The sequence below is a fragment of the Passer domesticus genome, chromosome 2 (genome assembly GCF_036417665.1).
Source record: "Passer domesticus isolate bPasDom1 chromosome 2, bPasDom1.hap1, whole genome shotgun sequence".
NCBI classification, from domain to species: Eukaryota; Metazoa; Chordata; class Aves; order Passeriformes; family Passeridae; genus Passer; species Passer domesticus.
Window position 1 is genome coordinate 44,368,412 of NC_087475.1, and position 16,678 is coordinate 44,385,089.

General features: G+C 36.0%; 1 long non-coding RNA gene across 3 annotated transcripts in view; it reads right to left on the minus strand.

Moving 5' to 3' along the window:
• Positions 1 to 11,805, minus strand: part of LOC135293852 (uncharacterized) — a 57,209-nt gene extending 45,404 nt beyond the window's left edge. For 2 of the 3 annotated variants that reach the window (XR_010355943.1, XR_010355941.1), the window contains exon 1: positions 10,865 to 11,805. This is a non-coding gene — a long non-coding RNA (uncharacterized LOC135293852). Of the gene's footprint in view, positions 1 to 9,561; positions 9,643 to 10,864 lie in introns of all 3 variants that reach the window. The other variant, XR_010355942.1, reaches the window with a different exon arrangement.
• Between the last annotated feature and the right edge of the window lie 4,873 nt (positions 11,806 to 16,678).

A 16,678-nucleotide genomic window follows, 5' to 3' on the forward strand; every position in this document is an offset into this window, starting at 1 on the left:
ATTACATACCTTAAAACACAACTGAATGCAAAACCATACCATATTACCAAGAATGTTTTAAATAATGTATTAATACCTAATATCTAAGAGGCAGTACTGCATTTGTGCCTTTTAAAGATGAGGATTTTATTTTCTGTTGAAAGAAGGGATCCCATCATCCTAAGCAAATACAGCTCGACACAATATCATATCAGCACAGATGAGACTATATTATTTCCTCTTTTTCTCAGCAAAATAAAATAGAAGTTTTACTAGTGCCATATGAAAAGTGGAATGTCACCTTATCTACATTCCTACTAACTACTTCCACTATATTCTCAGGAAGAGCTATGATAGTTATAGCTTTTCTCTCACTCCAGGAATTACCATAAATTAGATTATCATGGACAAACAGCCAAATGCAGAGGTGCTACCAGAGAGATGACAGCAGCTCTTCACGTTTACAAAGATTTTTAACCAAAGTGTTCTGCATTCTTATCCAGGTCGATTCTTATTAACAAAAAATTGACTCATATCTTCTAAATCTAAGAAAGTGCCTTAATCAATTGACCACGGGTAATGAGAATACTTCTTTTGCTGCTCTTCAAGCAAACAAACCTAGAAAGGTCCTAGTGGGAGTGCATGGCAGCTCTTCAGGAATTTGATTTAATGGATTGTAGCACACTTCACTGTAGAAAAAAGATACTTTATTAATTTTTATATTTATTTATTTATTTATTCATCTATGTCCTCACCCTCCCAAAATGCATGCTTAGTCAAAGGAACTGTGCCTGAAACATCAGCTCTTTTCTCTTGGAAAAGTTCATGTGTTTGGAAAGACTCATCTAGGAGTCTTTCTTCTGTTCTGAGTTTTCTAGACTTAAATTGAGGGATGAAGTCAGAAGCTAATCCTATTCCTTACCGACTTTCAAGTATTTCTTTTTAATTGCAGTTAAAACTAAGTTCTAACATTACACTGATTTGTCTTCCTCTCATCTTTGCACTAGGTCTAAAACTAACGTAAACAAATGTTAATTTCTTCATGGGAACATAATTGTCCTTTTTTGTTAGTGAAAACCTCAGACACATGATGCTTAGACAGTTCTCAAAAGTTCTTCAGGAAATATATTTGAAACAGGAGCATCATCCATATAAGCCCAGAACTCAGAGAATCCCCGTTCTCTGTGCTATCATAGTAATAATCCCTGTCATACATTTACTGAAGGGCCTGTGCTTGTCACTATCAAATTTAAAGATTATTCTTGAATATCTCTGCAGATATTTCTAGAAATTTGTTTGTTTCAATTCTGAATTTATTCACTCCATTTATATATCTGTTTCTCTGAAGACAAACTAGAGGGCTTTTACTGTGACAGTGTAATTCCTCTTCCTCTGAAAAACGCACTGTATTATTAAGTAAAGCAGTTCATTAATTGTTCTGCTCCTTTATTTTGTCTGAAGCACAGATAAATAAATATTTATTAATTTCCCATGTGCAAATATTTTATATTGTTAAATTAATATAAAACATGAGTATATTATTTTTAAAGCCTTACCATACTAATACAGAAATACTGGTGGAGACTAAACCCATTCATTTGTAGTTTAATCTTAGTTCTTTTTAGTTTGTATATTCTCTTCAAATTATATTGGTATTTACTAATTGAAACTCACAAATTATTATAATTTCAAGTGAGATTTTACCTTAAGTTTTAACTTAAATTATTGGGTATTTTGTAAGGGAGTCGTTAACTAAGAGAAGATAAGGAAAATAATAACTTTTAAGAAATAAAAATACACTATGAACTATAATTAATTAGCTTTCATAGCATTCATGAAGTGCTAGTGTTATGATAATTTAGAATGTTTTTGTAGTACATTAAGCCAGGATGAACATTTCTAGAACAAACATTTTCACTTTTGTGTGTAATGCCACTAGACACACAGATAAGATTTTAGCAAAGATGGACAAATCAGCACACCCAGAAACTATGGGGCATGCTTGTAGACTGAAGAAATCAGTGGCATATGGGAGTAAATGTGATGAAAATATTTCTGGTCATATGCTTCAGTAACCCAACTCAGTGAGCCAGATTAAAAATATCTGCTAATGGTGCAACTAACTGACATTGATTTACAAGTACATATTTATGGCATACTGAAGGGTAGCTCAGTGCTGTGGTACAGAGATAGATTGGCTTAATTTTTTTTTTTTTCTATTTTTGTCTACTATGTTAAACTAAGCAAGTTATTTAGAGGAATTTTCATTATGATTATGAAGTTCTAGTGTCAAAAATAGTTTTGAGTAGCACTTTCTGAGTTATGATCATCTTAGTTTTTATTCTAAAATATTTTTATTCTAAAACCTTTTCTTAATATCTTTTGCTATTAGATATGCATTGGAAGCATACATGACATGAAAAACAAAAGAAATGAAAACTACTTTTTTTGTTTGATACTTTGCTTCTGGGGAATTGTGGCTAGCTTTTTTCATTTGGAAATGAATCAATTAATTAATCAATTTGAATTCTTTGCTCAAAAATATTTAATAAACTTATGCTACTCTATAATTCATTAATCAAATTATGCTACTCCAAGACAGGCTGACAAATTGCTTCCCTCAGAAATCAGGGATGTTCCTTACAAAAAGGAGATGTAAGTTCACCATCTTTTCAACTTGGCAGACCCGTGTTTTTTCTAAATCTGTCCTGAAATTTGCCATTTAATATTCCTCAAAAACAGGACTTAACTTTGATCATAGCTGAGAGTCAATGGTTTTCTATATTAGTTTAATCTAGATGCATCTTGTTGTCTAGACAATCTTAACAAAAAAGTAAAAAGGATAATTTAGCCAGAGAGAAGGTCAGCAAATAGCTAACAGTGAGAAACAAAAGATTACACGTTAAATAATTATAAATGCATCCTAGCATTTGCTCAACTGTAGATATTGTTCCTGGAACGTCAAAAGATTTTGCATTCAAATGTTTAATGTTCTGTTAGACATGAGTGGCTAGGGTTTAACATATATTGTATGGAGAGTTTTCTATGTTCTGAATGTCTCACATCATAACTCATATCCCTCTCTCACCTTGATTATAGGTGTTTGTTAAACATAAAATTACATTAGAGTTTATAGCTCTATCAGGAGTTTTCTTTCTTTGAACGTGATTTCACATTCCAGGTTTGCAAATAACCAGTCATTAGTATATGAACTGTTGTGCTATTAAAGGCTCTTATTTTCTACTCTGAACTGTTTATTTTCTATTCTGAGATACTTTTCAATTTCATCTTGAATATGCACATGTTGTTTAAGATTATTATTGTTGGCACAATGCCAGCATTGCAATAAAGATTACACTTTAACAGATAAACAAATTCTTCACCAATAGCACTGTCTAAGCCATGTGAACTTATTCTCAGTGAACAGTAGCCTTTGCTGGGATTCCTATATCACATACGGTCCCTGTGACTATCAAGGCATGTATCTTACTAGCAAAGTTCCTGAAGATATGTGAAAGCAGATATACCATCATTTTCTGATTCAACTGACTTTTTCAGGAATCATATTCAACCACTCATCATAGTTTAGTGTCATCTGCAAACTTGCTGAGTCCTCATCCAGACCCTTAACAAACACAAAATTCAATATTTATATATTTCAATGAGATCTCCCTCCTCCAAACCTTCTCTTCTCTACGTTAAACAGTACCAACACCCTCAGCCTTCACTTAATCATCTCTGTGAAGCTGGGTCTGACCTGACCAGTGCAGAGTAGGCCTCACAGACTAGATTAGGATGTCAGTGCCTTGGATTTGAAAGTGAAGTGCTACCAATTAGCCAAGTCTTGTTTGCTGAAATGATTGCTAATAAACCTAAAACTCACCTCAGCCTCACCCTGCAATTCAATCACAGACTACAGTAAAAGGCAGTTACATTTTCTAGTTACCTCCAATTTGACCTTTGAGTTCTACAAAGCACCATACTTTGGGTGTCCAAGTATCCCTGGATGTGCCATTTTGAATTAAAAAACCACTTATCTTCCTTCGAGAGACAGACCTCAACTCTACTTAAGCTACATAGACTGTACTGAACACTGATGCTGATGGATTCAGCACTATGGAAACAGCAGACAATTTTTCAGTAATAGGGTAGTGATTTGACTTGAATCCAGACCTTTGTCTGTTCACTTGAGTTGATGAATCTTCCATTTCTGATTCCATGGAAACCTACATTCAATAACTAACATAAAGGGTGTGGCAAATTGACTCTTTAAATCAGAAGATCACAGTATTTTAAGAGTGTTAACATGAGTACAATATGAGCAAAAGCCATTTGAGATGAATGAAGAAGAGTAGAAAGTAACAGTGGCTTTTTGGGCCAAATATTTAATTTGCAGATAGGAAAACAAAAATAAAAAAGATGTATCTTTATATTTGCTGATTTGTGATTTATTATTGATTCATTTAAATAGAACTGGAGTGAGACTATATTTTGTGTAACCACTAAGAGAAATTTGACATCTAATCTTTCATGCCATTTTTCCTGTCATAATTTAGAATGAGAGTGCATTAAAGCATAATCCAAGAAAAACCTAACTACAGGGATACTGCTATTTTTGTAAAATCACATACATGGGATGAAACCTGAAAATGAAATGGGATTGTCTGAGGCAGTTAGAGACCTTGGATATCACATAGCTTTTGACCTGTAATTATGCATTATTTCACTTGTTCAATTTTCTGTAAAGTTTCTGACAGTAATGGAAAATTATGTCAATTATCTAGGTATTATTTTCTCTCCTTTGGAATGAAAGGGAGGACAGTTTCTTTTAGAATATTCTATAGGTCCCTGAAAATTAGAGAAGGGGTGGTAATTACTAAATTCTAGAACACCTCATCTCTGATTACACATCATTCTCTGAAAAAATGAAGAATTTACTGAGTTTCTGGTTTGCAATAGCTGTTTAACAGATATGATAAGAAAATATGTTAGCTATTAACAATTAAAAATTTGACAAATACTTGACAAATGAAAACATAATTTAATTATATATATATGCGAAGGATGTAATTTAAATTCCCATTTTAAGTATTAGGTTCTCAAAATTTTTATATACCGATGGCAAACTAACAGCGTATTACCATCAGAGAAAAAAATGAATTATAGTTTTAACAACTAGGAACTCTAAGACATTTAGCCTAGCTGCCCAGATATTTGCAAAATAACTGAAAACTAAAAGGTGTCTTGAAAATGCAGTAAGTTACCATGAAGAATTTTTCAAGTATTTATGATGACCAAAACCTGTCTTCTTTGATATGAATATAACTATGGCAATTTCTGAGAGTAGGAAATAGTAAAAAGACATTTTTCAAAATCACCATTCCCTCTCTGTACTAATTATGTCAGAGATTTTCTTCCAATGAATTTAAATATATTACACAAAAGACAAAATATTCAAACACATGTTTTGTTTGTTTCTGTCTCTAATTTCCATGAAGTCAAGAAAAAAACCTCAAACAAGTACCAAGTCCCCTTTCATCAACACTTCTTTTTGTTTGGTTTTACAAGTGATGTGTCACTATCACTGCACTTTTCAGCTCTTCTTCCAGCTGAAAGCCACGCACTGACTGAAAATCCAGTTATGTTCAGAAAGATTATTCTATTGTCATAATTGCACTATGGGTATTCCCTTCAGAAGTGTTTGGTTCATAGTGAGAACAACCATGCACTGAATGTCTTTTACTAAAAGATATTGCTTAAACTTCTGCAAAATAGGAATTACATTATGGAACACTGCATCCACCTCTTGAGCTTCCAATTGACCTGTTGGAATGAGTCCAGAAGAGGGCCACAAATTTGATTACAGGTTGGAAACCCCTCTACTATGGAGAAAGTCATTCAGGCTGGAGAGGAGAAGACACATTCCAATACTTAAAAGGGACTTAAAAGAAGGCTGGAGAGGGACTTTTTACAAGAGTATGGAGTGAAACAACAAGGGGGAATGACGCTAAAGTGAAAGAGGGTAATTTTTATTACACATAAGGAAGAAATTCATTACAGTGATGGTGGTGAGGTACTGGAACAGGTTGCCCAGAGAAGTTGTGGATGCCCCATCCGTGGAGATATTCAAGATCAGGCTGGATGGGGCTTTGTGCAGCTTGGTCGAGTGTAAGTCTCCCCACCCCTGCCAAAGGTATTGGAACTGAATGATCTTTAAATTGTCTTCCAACCCAAACCTTCTCTGAATCGTTGAGTCTGTGATAATCAATTACTTCATGAGAAAGCACAGTACATTGATCATTGTAACAGTGTTTAGGATTTACCATGGAAAACGCAAAAGATTGCATTTTACATTCTTATCTAATGATAAATATATGATAAATAAAGAAACTGAGCAAATTAAAATTTTCTCTCATATTTCATATCTAAGCAAAAAAGAATCAAATAAGTGCATAAAGCCTTTGATTTCCATTCATCTTCAAAAACCAGTCAATTCAGCTATAGCACCAGTCAATTCAGTTTAATGTTTCTTTGAAGTCTGATCACCTTCAAAAGTTAAAACTTGGCAAAAGACAAATTTCACTTGCAAAAGATTCTACTTAAAATTTCAATGGCCTTAATGAAAACTGAAGAACAGAAGTGACAAAAATGGTTTTGAAGCTGATTTATTGTTGCCATTTGATCAAGACTTTGCATTAATGGTTTCACTGTGATTTACAGTTTCTGCTTTGTAACAATAGAGACTGTTACATCCAATGCATATTAAACATCTGCAGCATTAAAATATCATCTCACAATGCAAAGACATAAGTAAACAAGTGTTGTAAGTTATAAAGTGCAGAGAAATAAGAAAATGTCATAATTTATTTTAGATTTTATTTCTTACATGAGATTAAGTTTCATCTGCCAGATGTTACAAATGCTGTTTCTTCTTTAAAATTCTACAAGTTCTGTGTTTCTGAAGTGAACAGTTATTTTTTCTAGTGACAGGGCCACCCTCCACTAGATCTGGTTCCTCAAGGCCTTATCCAACATAGCCTTATCCAATACTGCCAGTGTTAGGGCATCCACAACCTCCCTGAGCAATCTCAACACCCTCACAGTAAAGAATTTCTTCCTGTTATTCTAAAAAATGTCTCCTCTTTTAATCACCCATTACTCTTTGTAATACACTACAGCCACTCCACTCTTTATGGCAATCCACAAGACTTGTATTTTCCCTCTAATCCTGCTTATGAAGAGGGAGTTATAAAGGTGCTTGGTGGGCATGTGGTATCCAACCAAGTTCAATCCGCTGTAGATACTTTATCACATAGTACAAAACTTCAGGTGTCAAAGCAGCTGAATCCCCGATTTTTAAATATTGCAAGACCTTGCATTAAGAAATGGAAAAAAGTCTATCTTTTGAGATCAGCTTGATTAACATTCAAATTCATTCAAATCTACCCTAATGCTTTAAAGTTTTCAGTATTTCCCTTTCTGACGAGTTTTGTCTGTTAGATAACTATAAAACAAACAAAAAAAGGGCTGCAGTATCACATGTTGTAATCCCATATCCAGTTAAGCAAATTAGATAATGTCTCAAGAAACAAGAAATTAATGTCCAAAGGTGTTAAGATTGCTTAGTAGTGCACAGTGTTTGCAACAGGAAAGATTTTTATCTTTTATTGATAAAACATAAAAATAAACAACTGTGAAACAGAAAATTTAACCACAAAATAGTTCTTGTCAAGAATACCCTTCTTAGTATAGCCAAAGATATGTGTTGGTCTACTTTTCCACCGTTATTAAAATAAAAAAAAAACTAAAATATTTAGTGGCCTTGAGATTGAACACGTGAGTTAAATAGGCCCGATAAAAGCTGACTGGAAATATGATGGTAATTTTCCTATAAATTTTTGTATGTAAATAAGATTGAATTCTATAAAACTTGAAAACTTTCCCCCTACTTACCATGTTTTTGTTTGGTTGAGTTTTTTTTTAATAACACACTACTGAGTTTTAGGATTTCTTTGCCCATGTACCTAGCCTAGAATATTGAAAAAATATTCAGTCTTGAAACAGGCTAGTAGCTCTGCCTTTGTTTCCCTGCAACAATTATTATACGTAATTAATTGAAGGTTAAACTTTATGAGAACTTTGCTGATTTTCTCTATATGGGTAATAACAAAATAGTACCTGGCTTATTCTCTGAAAAGACATTAATTAAAAAAAATCTATGATGCCAGTTTAAGCTCTTCATTTCAACATGAGCTTCATATGGATCACTGTTTTCTTTTGGCAACTAATTGTAAATAAGATCGAATGCCACCCCGCATATCTTAATGTGATGAAGGTTAATAAGGTGGTTGGGGTTTTTTGGTGTCTATCTATGCTCTTTCAGTTTCATGGAACGTATCCAACTCTTTCATCTCAGTTAAAGGCCTGATTCACAAATAATGAAGGGGCAATTGAATCTGCTTTTGTAGAGAAGCCCCTTTGGGGGTTATCTCCCAAACTTGCCCTAAACCAGGACAATTATGTATTCTGTATATGTAATAAACATGTGATCAAAACAGCAATAATGATTTTACTCAAAATATGAAAGACATTAATCTTAAAGCAAGTATTAAAGGTTTATCAAGGAAAAAGAAACTGCTTCTAAACCTGACAACCATCTAGAAATTTGGAAATGAAATTAGAGCTGGTCTTGTCATTAATAACAGCTGACATGGAAAAAAAATTATGCACTAAATAAATTGAAAGAACAAGTTTATTTAATAGAAAGGAATTGTGGAGAAAGCATGATAATATAACTGAAAAATATCAAAAACACACAAAAATTTCCTGAAGAGCAGGGAAGAAAGAATGTTTTCATTTCTACTATAAAGAAATATTAAATATAGAGAAATAAAGAATATTTAAGTAACAGACTTCTACTTAATTATTTTTAAACTAATGATCTCAAAGTGTCAAATGAATTAAATGTGATTACAACATTTTCATAACTAGAGATCATTAAACCAAATTTTGTTTAATATGTGTGATGCAAGAAAGAATTAGATATTTGTTTTTAAATGTACTTTCTGCTGTTCTAACATAGAAATTACTAGTATTCCTAATATCTTTAATTTTGGTGAAGAATTCTGTAGCTGTTTTAAACTAGGTTCTAAGGACAAAGGACTCCATCACTGAAGGCAAAAACGACACCTAATACAATATAAGAATCGATTTACTCCTCACAGCTGCCCTCCTGTAACAAATTCAAGGATGTGTTCAGACTGGTACCACAAATAATTGTGCAATTCTAATAAATTAGAAATGCCTGAAATATATGCAAAATGTTCTGGAGAAGCATGTAGTCGAGAAAAAAATGAGAAGGTTGCAGCAGTAATTGGATTCACTTTGCCTTAGCATATGCCCCTAGACTTTTCAAAGAAAAGAAATGTGATATCATATTGAAACCAAGAAGCTAAAAGGCAATTTCCTCTTCAAAGAAGCTGTGGAGCATATACATTCATACACAGACAATGATGGCATTGGGAAGGGAAAAATTAAATTACCTGAAATGAGAATGATAAATGAAATTTAAAAATACCATACCAGTAAGTCCTATGAGAATGGATGTTGTGAGACGAAAGTCAGGTGGGATAACAAGGCCTGGCTTGCTTACTCGAACTGGTCCTCATGTGACAGAGAAAGGACATGTCAATAATGCGAACCAAAGGGAATACAGAGGTTACTTCATGTCCAGTGATTAATTTTGGAATCAGGAGATTCCAAAATCCTCTTCCCTTTTCTCCTAACAAAAAGTAAATATACTTACATGGTCTCACAGCATATTTCTTTTGGATTTGATGTGAAGTGGCACTGCCACAAAAGGTTTGGACAGCATTTTGGAACAATGAGTTGCTGTAGAATTGCAAGGTCAGGTATCTGTCTTCTGTTACAGTGACACAGATTAACCCTTGGTGGCTTTTGATTACTGGAGTTTATTTAAGAAGTACCACTATTAATGCTTTTACTTTACTTGATTATTTCACATACTTACTCATCTAGCTTTCCAAAACAGTGTCCAAAATCATAAAGAGGTGTTTTTAGAGGAGCTGGGTGCCACTGAATAGGATCTAAATTATTCAGTCCTAGACTCAGAAGTACTTTTAGATTGTATTTTTCAACTACAGCTCAAATCAATGAGAAAGCCAAAATGGAATAATTTTAAATCCAGACTCAGTGGCACAGACTCAGTTCAGCTCCAGGTTGTAGGTATCTAAATACAGGAGATGAGTCTTTAATGAGAGTACGTTGTTCAAATTCACCTTCATAATTTCATTTTTGTCAGTGGAAATCTAGAGTTCTATGAAGTTATTTAAACACATGCAGATGCCCCAAAATATCTGAGACAAAAACACCAGGCAATGAAAATTACACAGAATATATGAGATGACTCATTTTCATCTTTTGCTACTGCTCAAGGCCAGAAGGAAAATCCTACAGAAACTGAAATTACATTAGATATCTATCTCTTTGCCAATAAATACCATACTGAAAGTAAAATTCAGGTGTCTTCATTTAATTTATGGTTTATTTTGAGATGCCTTGGGCTAGCAAAAACCATGGTACTGGAAACAAAAATATTTCCAGAATAATAGGTGGAGTTTTTACATACTGGGAAGTGTTAAGCTGGCTTTTATTCACACCTGCATACACAGGAGCCTTGCCCTAGGTTCAAGTATCTTTTATTTCTCAACACATTCAAACATGCATCTTTCACTAATGTGTGTTATTTTCAGTGATAGCACAGCACACATATGTTGAACCAGTGCAAAATAATAAAGCCTTTTTAGCCCATTAAATGCCATAGAAAAGAAGCGTTATTGAACACCTTAGTAATTAAATTACTTACCATAATGGTTTTGGCTGGAAAAGAGTTAACTTTCTTCATAGTATCTGCTCTAGGGCTGTGTTTTGGATTTGTGCTGGAAACAGAGTTGGTAATGGAGAGACATTTTGATTATTGCTGAGCAGTGCTTCTACAGAGTCAAGGTCTTTTTGCCTTTCACAGCCCCTCACCACTGAGCAGGTGGTGCACAACAGAAGCTGGGAGGGTGCACAGCCAGGACAGCTGACCCCAGCTGATCAAAGGGGTATCCAATACTGTCTGGTGTCGTGCTGTCTATAAAACAGGGTGAGGAAGTGTCGTGGTTTGGCCCGGAAATGTGTTTTTGGAAAGGTCTAAGTCGGGCCAATCAGGGGCCAAATTCAAAATTGGCATTTAAGGTGGCCACTAAGGGTTTGGATACGCCTCTGAGAACACACGGGGGTTAAAAGCAGGAGATTCCCAGAGAACTTCCTCTTTGGGAACCCGGCGTTGGTGAGTAGAGTCTGGCCTCTCCCCTGCCCAGCTGCGTCTGGGTGGGGGAGGGGGAGGCCATGACAGGGAGGAGGCCGGGAGCCCCAAAAGGTGCAGAGGTGGAGGAGAACATGCAGGGGTGGAAGAGACTTGGGATGTCTGGGCAGCCCCCCCGGAGAGAGGGACAGAGATTGTGCTGGCAACTCAGCCGGCCAGAAGCGGGGGATGCGTCGAGAGAAGGTGCCCGGCAGATGTGGGAGTCCTTGGGCAGGCAGAGTTGAAGATTTTAACCCCTTTGTAGACTAATAGAAACCTTACAAATACTGAATCCTCCTGAATCAGGATGAGGTGAGAGAGAGATGAGAGATGGGCAAGCGTGAGGAAAGCTGGAAGAGAGAAGAATCCTGAGTGGAAGAGATGATGGAGTGGCCTTGGGCTGGACTCTTTCTTGTATAGCCATGGACAGACCCGTGTTTTTTTTTCCCTGTGACCCAGAGACTGTATTTAGGGGGAGGCAACACCCGGGAGTCAAGAGTGAAGCAGTGGCGTGAACAGAGACGGCTGAAGGGGGTGTGGGATGCCCCCTGTCTCCACGGAGAGGAAGATCTCTGTTCATGAGGCCCCTCGGCCCCAGGGGGTGAAATTTGGGGGGGACTGGTGTCCCAAGAGTTGAGAGACTGCTGTTTCTGGAAGTGGGTGGAGCATCTTTAAACGGGGAGCCCTAAAGGCAGTCCTGGCCCGTGTCCAGTGGTGAGAGCACTGGACATGGGGGGGAGAAGTCACGAGGGCCGATGTTCTTTGGGTGGGGCCATGGATGACGCGGAAGCACAGGAGGTTTCAATTGTGCTTCCGGGGGAGGCCTATGAGGCAAGGGGGGACTCCTCTCTCCCTGATGGATTTGAGGGTTGATAATTTGAGGGGTGGTGAATCTGTGGAGAAAAGGGAGGGGGAGGAGGAAGGTATTTGGAAGGTTTTCATTCTTAGTTTAGTATGTGTTCCTTTCTAGATTTGTAATAAATAAAGTGTTATGTTTTTTTTCCCTCCATCCCCGAATGAGAGCCTGCTTTGTTCTGTTCCCGGGTCACATCTCACAGCCACCATTTTGAAAATATACCCTTCATGGGGGCCCTGGCATTGTGCCAGGGTCAAACCATGACAGGAAGAAAGGGGGAATGTTCAGAGTGATGGCATTTATCTTGTCAAGTAACCATTGTACATCATAAAGCCCTGCTGTCCTAGGGATGCCTGAACACTTGCCTGCCCGTGGGAAGTATTGAATGAATTCTTTCTTTGGCTTTGTTTTTGTGTGCAGTTTTTGCTTTGGTGATTAAACTGTCTTTATCTCAACCCATGTGCTTTTTCACTTTTACCTTTCCAGTCGTCTTTCCCATCCCATCCCATCTGGGCAGTAAGTGAGCAGCTCTATGATGCTCAGTTGCACCACAACCTATAAAGGCTCAGGTTTTTAATCTGAAATGTAGTTTCTCATTCTATGATGTAATTTTAGATCTGTTTAAGGCCAGATGTTCTTAACAGTATAGCCAGTGTAGCTACTTACAGAATAAGATCCTAATGAATAAAATAGTAATAAAATCCAGTCCAAGGTTTCAGTGAATAGTATAATCCTTCCTGCCAACAACAGCAATCAGAAAATGTGGTAAAAAAGCTCCATGCATTCATACACATTTTTAATTTACCTATTTCAGCTTGTTATTACGTAAACATAATACAAACAGACTTGAAAATTATCATTGCCTGTGTTGGAAATATATTGGTCTCTTTTTCCCTCCTATAAAATCAGAAAATAATTACATTATTACAATCAAGGGTTAAAAATTATCTTTCTGAGTTAAAGTATGAAAATTCTGCAAGACTGCAGAAAAAGCACTTTTATTATTTCATGGTTGTATTCTGAAGTTTTTGGTGTTGGTGATAATATATTTTCACAGATCACAACAGAAGTGGCATTTTATAGCTGTTTAACTCCAAATCATTGATAATATTAGACAGCCTTATTTAAAGATAGGGCTCAAATGTTTTCCTAAATAGGAATTATGGTGAGATTTTGGTGGAAATTTCCATGACAGTTCTGAATGAATTAGTAATGATCGTTATTACATAGAGAATATCAAATGTATTGATAATGGTGGGAAACTTAAAATTAGGATAAGGATAGCTTTGCCACCTCTATACTGTGAGCTCCACATTGTGAACAATGCTGCTTATGAACACTCTTTCCTGCACAACTGTTAGTTGCACTTCTGCTCCATAAAGCATACAGAAAATATGAAAAAATATACAAGTATTTAATTTGGATAAAGCACAATATTTGTGTGTTAAGGAACTTTACCTAATTGGGACCAGAATCACGAGTGACTCACAGGACTTAACATTTCCACATATCACAAAAAAGATGAGACTGCAAACAGAAAGATTTTGTCATATATACATAAAATGATAGAATGGTTTGGGTTGGAAGGGACTTTAAATATCATCTCATTCCAACTCTACTGCCATGGGAAGGGGCCCCTTTTACTAGACAAGGTTACTGAGAGCTCCATCCAGCCTTGCCTTGAACACCTCCAGGGATGGGACATACAGAACTTCTCAGGCAACCCGTTCCAGTGCCGCACCACTTACACAGCAAAGATTCTTTTTTCTCTAATATCTAATCTATTTTCTTTTAGTTTGAATCCATTCCCGTATATCTTTTTATCCATCTAAAAGGAAATATAATTTATTTTATATTCATTTTCTGCTAACATTATGATTGACGTTCTAGCAGTTAGAAAAACCAATGTAATTTGTGTGTTTGGAATTCTGCTATCTGAGGATGTTGGAGATGGAGAAAAGTGCTGTAGGACTGAGCATTTATTTGTTTTGTGATAATCTTAAAAGCTTTAGTTTATTTATCAGCACAGTGAATCCACAGAGAGACTAAATCTGACAGACAAGATGCAGCAAGAATTTGCTCTGTTTTACTTTACCCATGTTTACATGGGAATTTGCAAACAGAAACAAGCAAGCTCATGCAGTGTTACAGACCAGCCTGTCACTAGCCAGGTGCTTCTCAGTTCCAGCTGGAAAGCCTTGAAGGCAAGTTAGCCTAGTGCTATGGCTGAGCTTCTGCCTCTATGCACAGCTTGTTATTCTGTGCTTGACACCGCTCTTTTTGTGACTAAAGAGTTGTTTGAATTAAAAATTACTTTGGAAAAAAGCTGAATCCTGAGGAGAAAACAAAAGGCTCCAGGTAAAGAGTAAGCTGGATCCTTGTTAAATCACTAATGTTAGCACAGCTGGAAAAATGGGGTAGCTCTCTAGGGTATGCAAGCAAAAGTAGCTCACTTTGACAAAGATGAATGGAACCAAATCTGTTACTGGATGGCTCAGCCTAACACAAGCAGATGTTTTACATTGAATAGATTAATTTAGAAGTTGTATCACTTTGTTAATTCTAAATATGATCAGCTAACTTCAGGCATTTTTCATGTTTATGTCCTAAGGTATTTTATTTTAATTTGACCTCAACGCTGCAGAAATATATATGACTTCAGCAGGAGCAGCCAGAATATTAAGCACATTATGGAATCAGAGTCAGGATATAAGTAATATATATGTGCTTATAATAACCACATGATGCTAAATAACTATTAATTCTTTAACCTGCATGAAGTCATGCTTCTTAAGGTTAACCTAAAATATTTTTAAAACCTACAGTCACTTAAGACAGTCTTAAATACCTTAAATCTGACACTTTTCTCATTTCCTGTTCTCTGCTAGTTTAGTAATAGTTCCAAATTCCAAACCTGCAAGTTGTCCCAGTAAATGTATTTCAAAGACAGAACTTTGAACAGAAGTCGTGGAAGTGCATTATAATATTGTGATAAATGTAAAGTTCTTCATGCTAAAAAATGATCTGTATCTTCTATTTTAATTATATAATAGAATCACAGAATGGCTTGGATGAAAGGGACCTCTGGAGACCTCTATCTTAAATGCAGGGACTGATGTTCTTTTTGAGACACAAATTAGTAGAGTTTATCAACAAAGTCATTTCTCATGGAGACAAGACAGAACCCTTAAGAAATACTGGGAGTGTTGCAGAAACTCCTTGCTCTGTTTTAAAGTGACTTTACATCTTGATTTTATCTTTTTCTTTTCTTAAAAAGAAAAAAATATGTTAGACTTAAATTACCCAAATTCTGTTTCTGGACTCAAAACTTTAGACAGACTAAGTCATGGAGATGTTTTGTTTTGTTTTGTTTTTGTTTGGTTTTTTTGTCTGTTTGTTTGTTTGTTTGTTTGTCTTTTACATTTCTTCTCTCCTGTGTATTTTTTTTTAATTGCAGTTATCTTGATAAACCAGTTTTCAGTGCATTCTTTGAGTAGTGATGACAGCCTTTGGAACTCAGTTCCTCAAGAGCAGAGATTCAACAAAATATAAAGCACTGAATGAAAAAAACTGTTTATAGAAGTGGGGTGAGTTGACCACAGTCAACTCTCCTTTCTCACTCTCCTCACCATCAGTAGGGTGGTGGAGAGAATAGAAAGAACAAAAGCAGAAAAACTTGTGGATCAAGATAAATACAGATCACTAAGTGGAGGAAAGAGGAAAAAAAACACACAAAAAACAAACAAGTAATGCAAAAAAACCCCAAAACAACCAAACCCTAAAAATCACTCAGCACCTCCCACAAGAAAAATGACTCCCAGACAGCCTCTAAGTTATTTCCCCTTTGGAAAACAACCTTCCTCTATATACAGTTTTTATTGCTAAATATCACACCTTGTGATATGGACTGTTGCTTTGTCCCATTTGTGTCAACTATCCCATCTGTGTCCTCTACCAGCTTCTTGATTGCCATGTTTTGGTTTAAAAGTAGCTGGAAATTAAAGCCCAAGCAGCCCCTTCCCTTCCCCCCCCCCTCCCCCCCCCCACTTCTGGTGATAAAGGGACATGGCAGAAAATAACACCCTATACATTCTCACAGGCCTCCAGGCTTCTCTCCTCTCATGGTAATTGCGAGAAAATAATTTCTGTCCTGGCTGAAACAAAAACACACCTTCATTCTGTTCACTGAGGAAACAGAGTTGCAGGGAGGGAAAGGAAAAACTTTGACACTACCAGAATTCTTTATCAATGACCAAAACATTGATGTATTAGCAACATTCCAAAGGCCCAAAACACAGCACCCTATGATCTGCTGTAAAGAAAATTAACTCCTTCCTGGTCAGAACCAGTAAAAAAAGTAATTTAAAAATTGCACTTTATTCTGAAAAATACCAGTGAAATTTTGGTATCTCAAACACCACATCTTTTATGTAATTGAAAATAATCTCAGATAGCTTGCACAGGAGTCAAACTGG